Source organism: Erpetoichthys calabaricus, chromosome 12 (genome assembly GCF_900747795.2).
Source record: "Erpetoichthys calabaricus chromosome 12, fErpCal1.3, whole genome shotgun sequence".
Taxonomy (NCBI): Eukaryota; Metazoa; Chordata; class Cladistia; order Polypteriformes; family Polypteridae; genus Erpetoichthys; species Erpetoichthys calabaricus.
The window spans coordinates 114,303,484-114,320,858 of record NC_041405.2 but is presented as its reverse complement, the minus strand read 5'-3'; the positions used below and the strand labels follow the sequence as shown (position 1 = coordinate 114,320,858).

Genomic DNA, 17,375 nt, shown 5'->3' with positions numbered 1-17,375 from the left:
ACTGTTCTCCACCTCTCATTTCAAAGGAAAATGCCAGCTCTTGTGACCGCCCTGTCTTTTTACCTTTGGTATTCTGAGATGGTGACAACCACTACTAGTCTACTACTGTATATAATAAAATACTAAGATCTGCATGTGTGTGTGTCCTGTCACTTAAAGCAATCTGACTAGGGAGTTTGACTTTGGTAATACTGGTAAGGTTGGCCTTGATGATTTTATCATTTGGATGATAAATTAGACTGGACTGCCAATACTGATGCTCTGTGCAAGAAAGGACAGAGCCGACTATACTTCCTTAAAAGGCTGGCGTCCTTCAACATCTGCAATAAGATGCTGCAGATGTTCTATCAGACAGTTGTGGCGAGCGCCCTCTTCAATGCGGTGGTGTGCTGGGGAGGCAGCATTAAGAAGAAAGACGCCTCACGCCTGGACAAACTGGTGAGGAAGGCAGGCTCTATTGTAGGCATGGAGCTAAACAGTTTAACATCTCTGGCAGAGCGACGGGCGCTCAGCAGGCTCCTATCAATCATGGAGAATCCACTGCATCCACTAAACAGTATCATCTCCAGACAGAGGAGCAGCTTCAGCGATAGACTGCTGTCACTGTCCTGCTCCACTGACAGATTGAGGAGATCGTTCCTCCCCTAAACTATGCGACTCTTCAATTCCACCCGGGGGGGTAAACGTTAACATTTAACATTATACAAAGTTATTGTCTGTTTTTTACCTGCAATATTATCAATCTTTAATTTAATATTGTTTATTGTATCAGTATGCTGCTGCTGGAGAATGTGAATTTCCCATTGGGATTAATAAAGTATCTATCTATCTATCTATCTATCTATCTATCTATCTATCTATCTATCTATCTATCTATCTATCTATCTATCTATCTATCTATCTATCTATCTTGATGATGTGATTGAAAGAGGAAGTGCGAGTGTGAGACACATGAGGAGGAGAAACAGCATAGGAGGCATGTTAGGAGAGTTGAATTCAAACACGAGAAGTATGAAAACAGACAGAAGGTGGGAAAGATGCCTCGAAAATAATGAGGCTTTATGAGAATGCACTTGACAGGCAGCACCACTAAAAGGAGGATGAGACTCATGTGAATGCAGAGGAAAGACAGTGAAGGTACACGTAGGGAAAGAGACAGCAAATATTTTTTAGTTATTCCATTACCTAGTGTTGCATAAAGTACCCAACAGCCGTACTTGACTAAAAATGGAGATACCTTTCTAGAAAGTGACTTAAGTAAAAGTAAAATCTGCCAATGATAAAAACAACCAAAGAAGTAGTTTCAAAGTTTCTGATATTAATTATACTTAAGTATCAAAAGTACAAGTTAATATTGGATTTCTTCCATTTTTGTATATATTTCCAAAAAAAGTTCTTACACACTTAAAATAATTCAGACTACCCTCTGTTTGCATGTGAGTCATATTACAGTCACTAAAAGTATGAGCCAGGTAACTGCAACTTGAAGAGCTCAGCCTGAGCTAGAGATCTTAATGATTGTATATTAACAGCAAACTGAAGCTAGCACCCGAAAAAGCTGTAAAGGTGTGTCACTCGTTTTTTCTTTTTTTTTTTTTTTGGTGATTTAACACATAAAAACAAACCTCACAGAATATCTCATTTGTCACCCTGTTTTCAAAACTGAGTTATTGTTTGAATAACAATTACAACAAAATATCTTACTTCAAGTCCTCAGTGTAGTTAATGAAAACAATGCCTTGGAGCAAAGTCAAAAAACTAAAAATTATCCAGAACAAGGCATTTGTAATAAAACCATTGAGCATCTGCTTTCATTTTCTGCTAAAAACCACAAGCATGAATAAAAACCATTGACAACTCCTTGTCTGCCAACATGTGGAATATGGCAAATTGGTCAGTTGAAACAATTAATTGGTTGACTAGTCATAAAATCGTATGCCTCCTGTGCTGATACTCATGGGGAAGCTAAAAGTCAAAGTGGCTCTGATGCAAAAGGTGAAAAATAATCCATCCATGCTCCCTCCTTTGGAACCCACTTAACTTATTTTGAGTCAGGAGTCTTTTCCAGAAGCACAACAGTAGAAACAAGCCAGAAATCAAAGAGAGACAAAGTTACACAGGAAATACACATGCACACACCCATATTATCAAGTACAGAAAGAAAGAAAGAAAGAAAGAAAGAAAGAAAGAAAGAAAGAAAGAAAGAAAGATCATATGTCCATATGTAGTCTACCTCTCATTTATTGCAGTATTCATGCCACTTTTTTTGAGTCTTGGTGAAACCAACGAGCCAAGCATGCTGGGTTTCCTGTTTGTTAGAATACCTTCCAGTTTTTGGAGTCTCATTAACAGTATGTTCTGTGATTGTGTCCATAGTTCTTGTTCTTCTTCTCCTTCTTTTTCTTTTATCATGACTTTCCCAAACTGTTATGCTTTCGCCAGATTTTCTTCCTTGGCTTATATTTTTGTCTTTTTCTCTCCTTTTTCAGTTTTCAATAATTTACTATCCTCCCTGCATGGAGTTTGCATGTTCTCCCCGTGTCTGCGTGGGTTTCCTCCGGGCACTCCGGTTTCCTCCCACAGTCCAAAGACATGCAGGTTAGGTGGATTGGTGATACTAAATTGGCCCTAGTGTGTGCTTGGTGTGTGGGTGTGTTTGTGTGTGACCTGTGGTGGGTTGGCACCCTGCCCAGGATTGGTTCCTGCTTTGAGCCCTGTGTTGGCTGCGATTGGCTACAGTAGACCCCCGTGACCCTGTGTTCGGATTCAGCGGGTTGGATGATGGATGGATGGATGGATAATTTACTATGATTATTTCTGTTAATATTGTTCTGGCCAGTTCCAGTTTTTTATTTAGTCAGTATGTTATGTATTATTGTTTTTGTTATTTAAAAAAAATATTTGAACTATTTCTTTAATTGTCTTTATAGTCCCTGTTTTTGTGGCTGGTCCCCCAAGAGGAAGGGACACCTGTCAGTCTCCATTGAAGGACCATGTCCAGCCCTATTAAGGCTCATGAGTAATGCAGTCCCCTACATTGTAGGCATTCGTGGTGGTGGTGAGTCCTCCTCTATTGTTTATTGTTGCACTTTAGAATTTATGGCTTTTTGCCATTTTCACTCTCTTTAATGATTTTGTCTCTCATTTAATGCATTGGAACTTGGTTGCTCTTCTTTCTGCATTTCTTCCTTTTATAATGTTTTATTTATAAAGATGCTTTGTTCGTCATTTCATCCCCAGAGGAGGATTATGATAAATCTCTTTGTGCTAGGGTTGGGCATATATTTTGTGAACAGTACTTATGTTTTTGAACTTTTGAAGTCCAAGCTCCTCTGGCTTGGTGTAGGCCGAAGCCAACTATTGTAGTAGGCAGTAAAGCGAGTCTTATCTGAGCAGGCTAATGGGGAGTCTGGCTTGTTTGTTGGTTCTGTTTTGGATGGCTTTTTCCAATTGTTGAGTGTATGAGCAGAGTGTTTTCTCATGTTGAGACTAAATATGACAAGTTTCATTTGACCTAATCACCAATCTAAGAAGTCAGTCCCAAGTGTAAAAACAGCTAACTACTTCTTGAGCAAGAGGCCCTTGCAAAGCTGGAGAGTGCCTGGAATATGGCATGAGTTCAGATTTCCTATGTGGGCCAAAAACTTTTGGAAGTGATTGTGTAAATGTTTACAGAATGTGTCAGTCATCAGTTTGTGTGTCTGAAATGACAATGTCTAACATTGGTTTTTAACTAAGTTTCCCTTCAATAATTTGGGTGCATACACATATACTGTATGTACTGGTTTATATGAGATTCACATCTTCAGAGCTGTATGAATATATATATATCCCCAAGCCTAGGGGATACTTTTGGGAAGGAAAAGGGTGTGACACAGTTCTGGACTAATTTTTCCTCCTTGCCCTTAAAGTAGAGAAGGACACTACTGACAGCTCTGATGTCACTTCTGCCCAAGACAACACAGGTCCTATCCCTCCCAGTTCCTCAGCTTAACACTGAAAGTCAACATTCGTTTGAGGACCAGCTTCAAAGCCTTCTTCTGGGTTAAAGAAGTCAAGATAGTTAAAGAGATAGATGATGCTGATCAGTACAACTCTTGTTTCTTTCAAATCTCCTGTAGATATATAAACAGAATTAAACAGAATTTTCCATCTTGGACTTTTTCATTATCTGCCTGTCTTTTTGTTAAAATACATATTGAATTTGTTGTCAGTCAATTCTCCATCATGTACTAAAATATTTTATTACAAATTACAGTACAATGAAGTAAAAAAAAAAATGAGTTGACATTTAGACATTCTCATTAATGCATTGCTTCCAATCTCTACATTGGGACCACTGTGGCTACAGGTTTTTGTTCCAATCAGTTATTGCATTTAAGTGCACTTCAGATTAGAAAGTTATATGCCCAAGTGGTTATCTATTTTTGTTTTTCAAATTATTTTTATTTTTATATCTTTTAAGACAGCCAAAATGGAAGAACACTGAGAGCCGAAAAACACCAGGAAAAAAATTCAGTAATCTGTATTAGAATTTTTTTCATAAAACATGTTTGTTTTCTTGTAATTGGTAATCTAAATTGGTAATCTAATTGATAAGCTAAATGTCATTCAAACACGGGCAGATTGCTGTTTTGTATGTTGGTAAAGGATGCTGTATGAATACCTACAGTACTTTATGTAATCTTATTATGATCTCCTTAGTAATCAATGGGTTACGGGAACGCTGCCTCATACTCATGAAATATTTCACTGTCTGAGTGTGCATATCCTTATCTCAAATCATTATGTAAATTAATTATAGACAATTAATGATGAAGATTTCTTTAGTTCTCCCTGCACCAGCATTCAAAGCATGAGCAAACTTTATCAAACTGGACACATCCATTGTCAGTGTGCTGATGGATATCTGTCTTCTTTTTAAAATGATGGGACTGCCTGTCTCCACTAGAAGCTTCATTTATGAAAAGTCACTTTTGTAAATTGTTTAACAGTGAATGAAATGTTAATGTCATAAACTATTAATATCTGTAAAATAAATAAGAAATGTCTTGTTGATTCACAAATGTAGTGCATCATGGGATTACGACTGCTAAGTATTTTTAGAAGTTTATAGGGTCATTATTATTATTACTTGCATTTTCTAATCAATATGCAATACATCACCACGCTCTGGTGCCATGATGGATGAGTATAACGTCAAAACATCTGTCTTTCTTACTTCAAAAATCTTAAAACACGTTTACAACACTATCTACTGTCATGTGCATGCGCATAGCGAACATCTTAAGGGTCTCTGGTGATTGTAATTCCCCACTGCTCCAGGGGTTGGGGCTGTGCCCTAATGCCCTTAATCTTCCTCCCACTGCAGAACGGTAGATTAACAGCTATAATACCACTAATATCACTTCCGATGTCCTTCTCATATGGACCTGCCTCTTCCGGCCGGTAGGACTTACGACAGAAAAATACACCATCTTGAGAATTTTCATCTGTAAATACTTCTCTGCAATTGTTGCGTGTTCTTCTTTGTTTTTTGTTTCAGTTTCAATTATACAGGGTCACCGGTGGTTTCCCAAATCTTTATTGTAGTCTGTCTGTTCTCTTACACTATCATTAAATAAAAATAAATTATTTTCCTCTTTTCTGAAAATCATTGGTAATTGCTGATCACGCAAATATGTTGTACTGCCACTTTAAACTCTGTTCACACAAGAGCTACACTTCCAAGTCCGATTTACAAAGGCCTCTGTAGAATATAAATACACAGGTTAGGATTAGCATTCTATTTGGAGGGAGGAGGGCAAGAAAGATCTTTCAGCCGAAATAAATGGATTGTTTGATAATTGTGCCACAATCAGACCTTCTAACCCGGATTCAGACAAACAGTAGGCCTATACATCATCATAACATCAGTATCAATATCTATATATATAATTCACTAAGCCGCCGACAAGTAGACACCCATGGAAAGCACGCAAGACAGCCACGCCCACCAACTCTAAGACCATTAGATACGACGAAAACTCGCAGAGCCACTTCCACCAACTCGGACGCAGCAACTCACAACACCGGGCGTCATTCACGTTCGTCTCTGCTAGACTCCACATGCACCTCTGAGCCACGTTGACTTTTCATTAGTCAACCTCAGTGGAACCTCGCTTCATACAGAGGCAGCGCCAGAGAGAGACACAGGCATACACACAGGCAGCCCGAGAGAGAGAGCCGCGCACACACACACAGGCAGCGCCAGAGAGAGATAGAGGCACACACACAGGCAGCCCGAGAGAGAGAGCCGCGCACACACACAGGCAGTGCCAGAGGGAGACAGAGGCACACACACAGGCAGCGTGATAGAGAGCCGCGCACACACACGGGCAGCGCCAGACAGAGACAGATGCACACACACAGGCAGCGTGAGAGAGAGACAAACGCACACACACAGGCAGCGCGAGAGAGAGGGGGCTGGAATCATAAGGTATAAAGGCAGTTAAAGAATGCACTGGGCTTGATTTTGTTTTCACTTCTGTTTACAGCGATCGGTTCGTAGTGTGCATTGTTGCAATGTTACTTTTCTTGGTGGTTTATTAAATTACGGATTTTTTCAAATGTTCATTTTTTTCCCTGTGCTTAAAACTCATTTGTTTGTTCACTCTGTTGTTCAAGGTTTTCTCAGTGTTATTCAATGTTTTTACATTTAGTTTACTATTACACTGTGCATTCTATGGTTTAATTAACTATATTTGTGCTTAAAAACTTAAAATATACATTTACATACAGTTTGTACAGTCTGGAACTGATTAATTGTATTTACATACAATCCTATGGGAGAAATTGCTTCGGTTCACGACCAAATCGGTTTACGACCAGAGTTTTGCAATGAATTATGGTCGTGAACCAAGGTTCCACTGTATTCTTTTCAGTTATGACGCACGACCACGTCCACCATCGCAAACTGTTTTACACGCCATGGTCTTAGAGTTGGTGGGTGGGTCTCCGTGAGTTTCTCTTGCAAGCGGGCACATGACCAGGCGGTGTGTATGCTTCGAGAACGAGGGTGGACTTGGCAGGACTATCTAAGAAGAGACATATTTGTCACGGATGTGAATCGCTGTATTCGGCGTGTAAAACAGTTTGTCTGTCGCAGATGTGAATTGCTGTATGCGGCATGTAGAACAGTTTGCGAGGGGTATCCCATGGTCTTACAGTTGGTGGGCGGGTCTCTGTTAGTTGCTCTTGCGAGCAGGCACATGACCAGGCAGTGTGTATGCTTCGAGAGCGAGGGTGGATGCGACAGCACCATCTAAGAAGAATCATATTTGTTGCGGATGTGAATCGCTGTATGCAGCGTGTAAAACAATTTGTTTGTCGTGGATGTGAATCGCTGTATGCAGCGTGTAAAACAGTTTGAGAGGGGTATTCCATGGTCTTAGCAGTGTCTATACTTCGATGTGAATCGCTGTATGCAGCGTGTAAAATGCTGTATTGTATGTTACCCTCTCCAGAGTTACATCTTTCCATTCACCTACAGTCGTATCCTCAAAACCAACCCCATTTGGACAACTGTGTCTTTCAGGAAGTGTTCACCCATCAATACATAATTATGTGGTGTATGCTACGCCACGGGTTGGCTAGTATTAAATATTAGACATGAAACCAAGACACAGACATACATTCAGGACATGCCAAAGAATGCCTTATCATGTTCCTTAAGACAGACAATAAGAGGACAGAGAATAAAACAGACTGGTATTTTAACACACTGGGCTATAGGGAACATGTGGTATGTGGCAGAGTTGTGGTACTGTGTAAAACTAAAATAATAAGTTGACATCCAGTATGTTTGCATTCTCATCTGTATTTACCATGAACTAAAAGCAAATAAGTTAACCAAAAAATCAAAATAAGGAACTTTTACTAATCCTTTTTACTTCCTCTGTTTAACTTTACTCAATATTTGAAACAAATATTTCATTTCTTGAGGAAAAAAATTAGTAGTACCAAGCTAAGATCTTCCAATGACTTCCAACTACACAATATAAATAAATCAAGCATACATGCAAATTCCAGTACCTTTAAACCAAAGTATTTATACAATATTACAAAATCCTGTGTCACACACGTGCGAGTGGGAGGCTGCTAAATGGCCTGAATAATAGTAGTTCCACGTCAGACCAGGGAGTGGTGAGATGCGCTGGCTTTCTTTCTCAATCCTCTACAGACCATCCACGGGAAATCCCGCATTTTTCTGGCACCATGGATGACGTCACTTTCTGGTTCCGCTCCCATGGACGTGGTCACGTCCAGTTCCAGGACCATGGATGACGTCACTTCCGGTTCCAGACCCGATAACATCACTTCCTGTCAAGGCCTTTAAAGCCCCCATATTTACAGCCTTTAAGTCAGTTCTGTTCTGGACTCATACCTGAATTTAAACAACCCTTTTTGCAGCCAGGGCACAATATATGGGTGGCTGCCCCAAACCTTTTTGATGTCTTCTTGTTATTCTTGTGACACCTGCCATGCAAAATCACAGGTTTACAAATCAGATTAGCTAATGTTTAAAAACAATTAGAAAATTATAATAAAAAACAAAACCAAAAGTAAAAACTAAAATCAGAACTTGGCACCACCAAAAACCCTTGTAATTATCAAAACTAGTTACTCAAGGCAAGAAAAAAAAACAGAAGTTCTATACATTCATATCACTGGGCGTATGACTTTCCTTGTGTGTCACCATTTTGTGTTGGTTTCAAATGGTTGCAACCATCTTGTGTATAGCATCTCCATTGCCTGTCAAGTGACATTGTGCCAGTTTTTAAATTGCTAGCACACATATACAAACATTTTTTCCTTTACTCTGAAAAACTGTTAATTTCTAGTATCAGAAGAAGTTAAAATGAACTTCCAAGAAGTCTTTAGTGTTAAGACCTTTGTTTTACTCTCTGGACTTTGGCTCTTATATTGTATTTTGCTTCATTTGCTTTTCCAGCCTGTGTTTTTACCCTTTTTTGCCTTTGCCCCCATGGTGCTTTTTTGCTTCCAGCAATTTTTTCATTCACAATCCATTAGAGAATTTTCTTACTTTGAAGTGTCATTAACGAGGAAGCAAGTCACATGACAAGCAAAAAGAGAACACAAATGTTAACACATAAAAAAGAAGAAAACACAATCAGGAAAAACGTGTCAAGCATGAGCAATTAGGGATAACTTCAAGACTGTAAGATAAGCAGTGCCAACCCAAGTTGAGATGGGGCACTGCTGGGTATCATCTTCTCCTCACAGTTCAGAGGCCTGCCAAATGGATGACAAATTATTTAATTTCCACTTTAACCAATCATAATGTGTCCCTACCTGAACAACTCAATGAAAACCCAGAGATCACAGGAAGTGAACATTCATTTAGGATCCATGATTACGGAAGACAGAAGCTCCAACTCAGAAGTGACATTTTCATTTGTCAACAGCATGTTCCTGTATTTTGTACCATCATGTGCACTTTCTTGTGAGTTCTTTAATATCACCAATATTCAATGGGGTTACTATCCTGGTACCCAACTTTTTGATCTGTCCCCTCTCATTTATTCTTACAATGGTGTAGTCAGCAAGATCCTGGGCAGAAGAAGTTGGAACCCATGGACCTGACAGAAGTTATCTGGAACATGGATGTGCAGCTATGCCACCTACAGGTTCACGTCATGGCTCAGGAAATCAATTTTACCAAGGAAGAAGGAGGACGACTGCGAGAGAAGCACTGTTGGCTGAAAGGGCATTGGGACCATCTCAGGTACTTGTACCATTAAGACCTCTTCATATTTGAGTGTATTTTAAAGTGGCCATAACAGAAATGGGTGCATATCTTAGTGCTCCCTTTATAACGAGAGAAGCACAACATGCTTATTATGACTTGGAACAAAGAGCTGCTGAGAATTATAATATTAAAAAAATCCTCAGTAGGTATGGCTTTACTCCTGACAGGCAAGCACAAAACTGCAGAGAGTGGTGCTTTTATCTGGATAAACCAGTGCATTCCCAAGCCTTCGAACTTTGTGGCTAAATGGATCATTGGTTGCATCTGGGCAAAAACACCATAGATAAAAAATCAGAATGACCTTTTCCAATTATTTAGTAAATACACTACTAGAAAGCCTTACATTCCAGTCAGATGTCACTCCTGGGCCAATATGGAGGGACTACTAGAGGTCTATCAGTGTCTCTACAAACAGACCATCCCAATGAATAAAGAATTGCAAGAACTGCACAGCCACAATGAATGATTGGTAGGAACTGGAATTGGGAGCAAGGCAGTATTATGAATGTGGAGAATTGGGTCACATCATCTCTAATTGTCCTCACTAGGACAAACTGCTGGATTACAGGTAGACTCACAGCCACTGGTACAGAGCCTTTTAAAAGGTCATCAGTGTTTAATCGGCATAAACTCCTGGCTTATTGATTCTGTCAGAAGCACTACTATTGTTGCAAGCCATTATATTTATGCAACAATATGATAGAAAGAGGACCACTCTTACCTATATCCATGGGCAAACACAGTGGTATTGAACCCCTACTTGTTCCATTACTTTCCAGAGATCAACTTAGATTATGAGACTACTGATGATGTACCATTCAGAGTATGAAAAAAGAGCTCAGGCTTTACAATAGAAGGGCAACCATGTGTAGGTTTCAGCTAGGGCATTGTTTCTTAAACTATGACCCATATTGGGTCACATGATGTTTGAACCAGGGTCGCGCTGATCATGAATCACAATAACACTGAATGGGACAGGGTCACAAATGCTTTGCAGAATGCCTTGCAATGGGTTGCTGCAGACAAGGAGAAGCTACTTCCACTATCCAGGGAAGACGATCGGTGGCGATTCTCCGATGATCGCCAGCAAATCTACAAGAGGGGTTGATCCTACAGACACAAAAAATGTAAAATTGGGTGAAGAGAAAAAGAGGTTTAAGAACCACTGAGCTAGGGGAATGGCTCATGGTATTGATTCCAGCATCTCATTCAAAATTACTTGCGCATTGGCAAGGACTATATAAAATTAGATAGTGACAAGGTCTGGTGTATTATTTAGTATATCAACGTAACTGACATTCCAAAGAAAGTGTCTACCACAATTTTTTAAAACCATGAAAGGAACGTAAGGGAAACCCCATTGCCTCTGGTGCAGGTAGATAACTCTCTGCCAATATGTTATCTCTCAATTTTGTTCTCTCATGTCATTGTGACTGAACAGGAGAGTGTGGTTCAAAAATGACCATATCGCTTTCTGGTTGTTTTTTTATTAATGTATTTAGATTATTTTGCAAATAATTATTGCACCAATTATTTTGGACAGGGACGGTCTTAGGCCACTGCAACCTATGCGGCCGCAGTGGGCCCCGCACTTTCATAGGCCCCGCGCTAATTCTAGGTGTAAATTATTAAATTAAACCATTATAACTTATAATCATGTATAGGTCAGCGTGTTTATTCTGTTTTTTATGTTTTTACAGTGTTTTTTATCTATTACGTCGTTGTTTCAAGTGATTATGACAAGTAAATAAAATTGAAAAAAAATTGTAGCTGCTCGGGTGCTTTATCTCTAAACTCGTCATTTAGGGGAACTTGGGGTAAGATGAAACAGACACCGTTCTTAACCTTATGATGGCTCAGCTCAGTGAAACCAATCAAATAGGAGGAGCTATTTATGGAGATGATGTTATCGATTTTTTGGATGAATAGTTTGAAATTTACCGGCAGTGGTTTAAATTTTCTCTTTTCTGCCAGACGAAGATTTTTTCACCGGTGAGTAAAGCTTGTTCCTCAGAAACAAGCGTTGTATACAATTCGAAGATCCTGTACATTGATAACCCACCCTATGTTAACAGTCAGCCATAGAATCATCGGCATGTTAACTTGTATCTTTATACAATTTGTTTTATGAATAGTCTCTCATTTCAAATGTTTAAGATAGTTTTACAAAATAAAATAATGTGATTCGTCTACCCAAACGATTGTTTCATCTTACCCGTAGTAGGGGTAAGATAAAAAAAAAAAATTTTTTCACAAACACTTGCTCAAAACGTACCGATTCATCCCCAAGCGACAAGCGCATGCATATGCAGATCATTAACAATAATTTGACTGAAAATTACTGGTAAAAAGCAAAAAATGTGGATTTGACAAGGAATTTTAAAAAGTGGTTCATCTTACCTCAAGTTCCCCTAAATTGGTAGACTTAAGGTATTTTTTTAAATTTTATTTACTCGTAATCAAATGCAAACGTGACATAATCAAATGCAAATTGTCGTTCAAACGTTAAATCACGTAATCAAATGCAATAACGACGTAATAAATCAGTAAATACTTTATTTTGTTCATTTTTCATTTTTTTAACTGTGGCATCTGGTGAAAGAAGCTTCTCGTGCCTCAAACTAATCAAGAATTACTTGAGGTCAACAATTCACGAAGATAGATTGAACAATTTGGCAATTCTTGCTATTGAGCGTGATCTATGTAGGAAACAAAATTTTGATGATATACTGTATGACTTCGCTACACGCAAAGCTCGTAAAGTTAATTTGATCGTGATTTTGTACTTAGTAAAGAATGAATAAAATGCAAAGACGAATTTATTTTCTAATACAAAATCTTAATTTTCACTTATTATCCTTATCCCTACCCCGACTGGGCCCCGCGCAATCCGTTTTGCATAGGGCCCCGCAATTGTTAGGGCCGGCCCTGATTTTGGACACATTTTTCTTCTTATCATTGTTAGAAACTGTTGTTAGTTGAGGATATCAGTCAACACCATGCTAAATAAGGACAGGGCCTACTATTGCTACTCTTCTAGTCTATCAAAAAGGGAAGACAAACTGAAAAAAATGTAATATTAATGAAAACTTTGAAGAATTTTCTGAACAACACTTCTGCTTGCCCTTGGCTATTTTTGCAATGCTCTTGTATTCTAAATGCTAAACTGATTGTTCATTATGATCCTTGGACACCAGTCTGCCAGAACCAAGCTGGAGAGCCACTAGTTTATTACAGACTGGGACAAATGTGTTGCCAACCCTCCATGAAAAAAGAAGAACCTACAATTGTATCTGAAATAACATGAAACTGACAAAAGTAATTGGCACCCATCATTGTTTATTCCAAATTTAACAAAAATCACACTTTGCTTTAGAGTTTTGATTCAGCAGTCAGTCTTCCTAACACAAGGTCATGGGAGTCTGCTGGAGGCAATCCCAGCCAGCACAGGGAACAAGTCAGGAACAAATCCCAGGCAGGGCGCCAGACCACCGCAGGGCACACGCACTAGGGACAATTTAGGACCACCAATGCACCTAACCTGCATGTGTTTGGACTGTGGGAGGAAACCCAGGCAGACACAGGGAGAACATGCAAACTCCACGCAGGGAGGACCTGGGAAGTGAACCCAGGTCTCCTTACTGCAAGGCAGCAGCGCTACCACTGCTCCACCATGCCGCCCTTTGATTCAACAGATTATTTAAAATAATAACACAAATGAAAATGGTGTGGACAAAAATGATGGAACTCTCATTCTAGTATCAGTCTGTCTGTGCTGATACTGGGGTTTTCTTTAACCCTAATCCTAACCCTAACCCTAACCCATTACTTTAACAGGTGGTGCACAACATGATCCTTAAGAATGAAAATTATTTAACAAATAATAATGACTCTGAAAAGGAAAAGTAAAGCATTGAAAGAATTTTTAACTGGAATTTGTTCTTTCAAATGCCATAAATTGAGGTTCATGAGGTGTATCAGTTTCAGGTGCTGTGTAACCTCTTACTGTTCACAATTTGTGCTCTTAAGCCTGCCTCATTGTCTTTTAAGTCATGTTATATTTTGGTTTAAAATGTAATACATGTTCAAAATAAGTTTTATCATAAAGATGTGCAATATAATTGAAACCCATACATAAGCCTAAAGTAGCAGTAACATTTCCAATCTTAAATTTAAAGTTTGTCAGGACATTTTCACAGTTGCTGACCTAGATTGTGAATGGAGGATCTGTAAGGTTTTTGTTAATAATTCAAGCCATCACTTTGCCTAAAAAGCAAGTCCTGTCTCGTTTGCCCTGCTTAGACTACGGGAATAAAAAGGCAGAGCCTTTTTCAAAGGGATCTTTTTGGTAGGAAAAGAAAAACACCTTCCAGTGCTGAGATATGATACCAGAAAAGCAGACGTAACTCCCTTTTTTTTATCTTTTTGACAGAGAGTTAGAAAATTATAGAGTGAAAAGATGATGCCGAAGAGAAGTTTAAAAGTTTAAGTCTTTTAAGTATTAGGACACCGGATGCTTTTTGCAAAGAGCAGATGGTAATGACTTTATATCTATCTATCTATCTGATCAAATAACAATATGTCATTTCCAATGCAGATGAGTAATTAGGAAATAATAGTCCCAAAAAAGATTAAACAATTGTTCTGTGTGTCAGTGGATCATTTTCAAATGTCCAGTGCACACACACAAGTAACCTCAGGTCCTCCCCATTGCTTGACAAAGTTAACATGAAGTCAACCTCTGCCTGCTCAGATGACTCTTGGTGCTTCAGAGTGCTCATCTTGCGAGTCCTCCCTTTGCTTAGGCTCAGTTACATAAGCAGACGTTCAGTAAGCAAATACCTCAAAGCAAATTGAAACATCAAATAATGACACATTCCTCTTCCCAATCATGGCACTCACATTCTGACCTTTGACTCTCAGGGTAGCTCCCCTGGTCTGGACTCTGACAACACGGCATCACCTCTGTGACACCCTGCACCAGGATCTCACTCACATCTTCTTCTGATTAAGTGAATTCTAACTCTACTGGGTAAAGCTGTTGAAATGAGGAGCTCTTCGTAAAATGAGGGGCGACCTCAGACAGAACCACCTGCAACTGTTAGAATGGCATTCAGAAGATTAAAGAGTAGCGACTTTTTTTTTTCATAGCTCATATAAAGTTGTATAATTGTATGAAAACAACAGTGAAAGATAGCAGACTATCCCAGAGAAGTTAATACTGTATAAATAGAATGTTACTATTTTATACACTTTAATACATTGCTTAAAATAGAAAAATAGAGCAGAACAAGTTTTTATGCAGGCTTCACCATCATAACTAAAAATATTATTACCTGATTAAAGAGACTGAATTGTGCAGACTGCACCAGATCAGCCATAACAGCTGTACCCCAATGACCTGATCTGCTTTGCCTTAATGCAGTAACATTATGTTTCTTACCAATATGCTTTTGACAACTGAGTAAGAAGTGTGTCTTCATTCCATAGAAGTCATGCTTTGGTTTTAGAGATGCTGCCCATTAAAGGCAATCCGAAGTGACTCATCGGAAAAGGCAAAAGACCCTGAGAACGTCTCTCAGCAAAAGGCTTTGAAGTTAGGATTTATCAGGAATCCTCGATGCTAATCCTGTGGAAAGAGGGAGATCTGACATTTTTAATTCTCCAAATCTCACAGAACATGAACAACCAGATGAAGAAGAAAAAAAAAAGAAAAGAAAAGTGAATTATAGCCCATCCGAACCTCTCCACTGTTGATAAACCTTTAAGACTTTGTTTTTAAACGAGATTAGCAAATCCAGCATTTGGTGGGAAATGAAGGCAAGGAGACCAGATGGAAGAAACATGGCAACACTGAAGAAATTGCTTCCTCCTAAGTCATTATTCTGGTGTACAACAATTACACAAATGGATTTAATTTAATTTATTCCATCAACTGTTCTGTGCCATTGACTTCATGAGGTAACTGCATATCTAAATAGTGATAACAGTAAATAAAGACATTTACTTTAAGTCATATTTACATCTGTAAAATCTCATCAGTTCCCTCAAAGGTCCCTTTAATGAGGTTCAACTAATGACAACATATTTATCCAGTTTTGTAATGCACATGTAACACTTGTGACCAGTAGGCGGCGTTGCAGCACCCCAGACACAAGTCCCGGGTCCTAAAACAAATTTTATTATGATAAAGTACCTTACAAATAAGCTTCTTTGTAATCAGAAACATAATTCTTTTACTTTCTCTTTCTTCTCCTCCACTCCTCCCAGACCCACTTTGACTGTCCTCCCCAACTGACTCCAATTCGCCAGGATGATATCTTGGACATGGGAGTACTTCTAATGCTAGGACCTAGCCTGTTGCAAGTACTTCTGGGTCAAACCGAAGTTCAACAAAATAGAGATCCCCTATTCTTGCATCACCCTCTGGTAGCACCCATGAAACCCAAAAAGGTTGCCCTATGGGATTGCAGTTCCCAGCATGCCTTGTGGGTATTTGCATAGGTAGCATCATCCAGGGAGGCTTCCCCATAGCATGTCAGGGGAGTATGTAGCCCTGCCAGGTTGTCTCCCCCTGTCTTTCCATCCCACTGGCCTCCTGGTCTGGTAAGAGTCCATCCCTGCATCTACATTTTGGCATCCATCATCAGTTTTCTGGGATTTTGGGAACCCATCCTGATAGGGATTTCTATGGCATGCGTGCTGTCCACCACACACCACTGTATATTATTGGTTGATTTAACCAAACCTGAATGAGGTTCCAGTTCATCACCAGGCACGCACTCACAGTGTGCCAGTCTGGATTTTCAAATTTACCTAATTCAAAGCTGTGGGATGTCTGAGTAAATTTGAGTATCCACTGAAAATCCATATAAACACAAAGAGAAACTGCAAATTCCACAGAAACAATGTGAAGAATTGAACTCAGGTCTCTGGAGATGTGCAGCTGAAGTGCTAAGTGTGCCACTCTCATTATTTCCATTTACACTAAAAAAGGTGTAAGACTTACACATACCCTATTTTTGTTCCCTTGTTATCCATCCATCCATTTTCCAACACGCTGAATCCGAACACAGGGTCACAGGGGTCTGCTGGAGCCAATCCCAGCCAACACAGGGCACAAGGCAGGAACCAATCCTGGGCAGGGTGCCAACCCACCGCAGTCCCTTGTTATAGAACTTGAAAAAATTACATGTTTGAAGTTGGAGGAGAAGAACTCCTACAAAGACCAATTAGAATGTTTTTATTCTACATTCATATGCCCAGTCAGTCTCCATTTGCAGATGACAAAATCCAGTGACAGTTTCAACATTTAGATTTTGCTCATGGAAGTAAGTGTGGGACAACCTTTGGGCACAATCATTAGGGAGCCTGAAAATTATTTTCAAATGTTTTATCACTTTTATATGTATATAGTGCCTTTCATATCTATCTATCTATCTATCTATCTATCTATCTATCTATCTATCTATCTATCTATCTATCTATCTATCTATCTATCTATGCTTATTTGTAGAATTAACACTTGTGTTCTGAAAGCAGGGAAGACAGATGTTTTAACGTA

General features: G+C 39.2%; 1 protein-coding gene across 1 annotated transcript in view; it reads right to left on the bottom strand.

Annotated features, from left to right (window-relative positions):
• Positions 1 to 17,375, bottom strand: part of gcna (germ cell nuclear acidic peptidase) — an 816,449-nt gene that overhangs the window by 462,974 nt on the left and 336,100 nt on the right. The window lies entirely within an intron of this gene.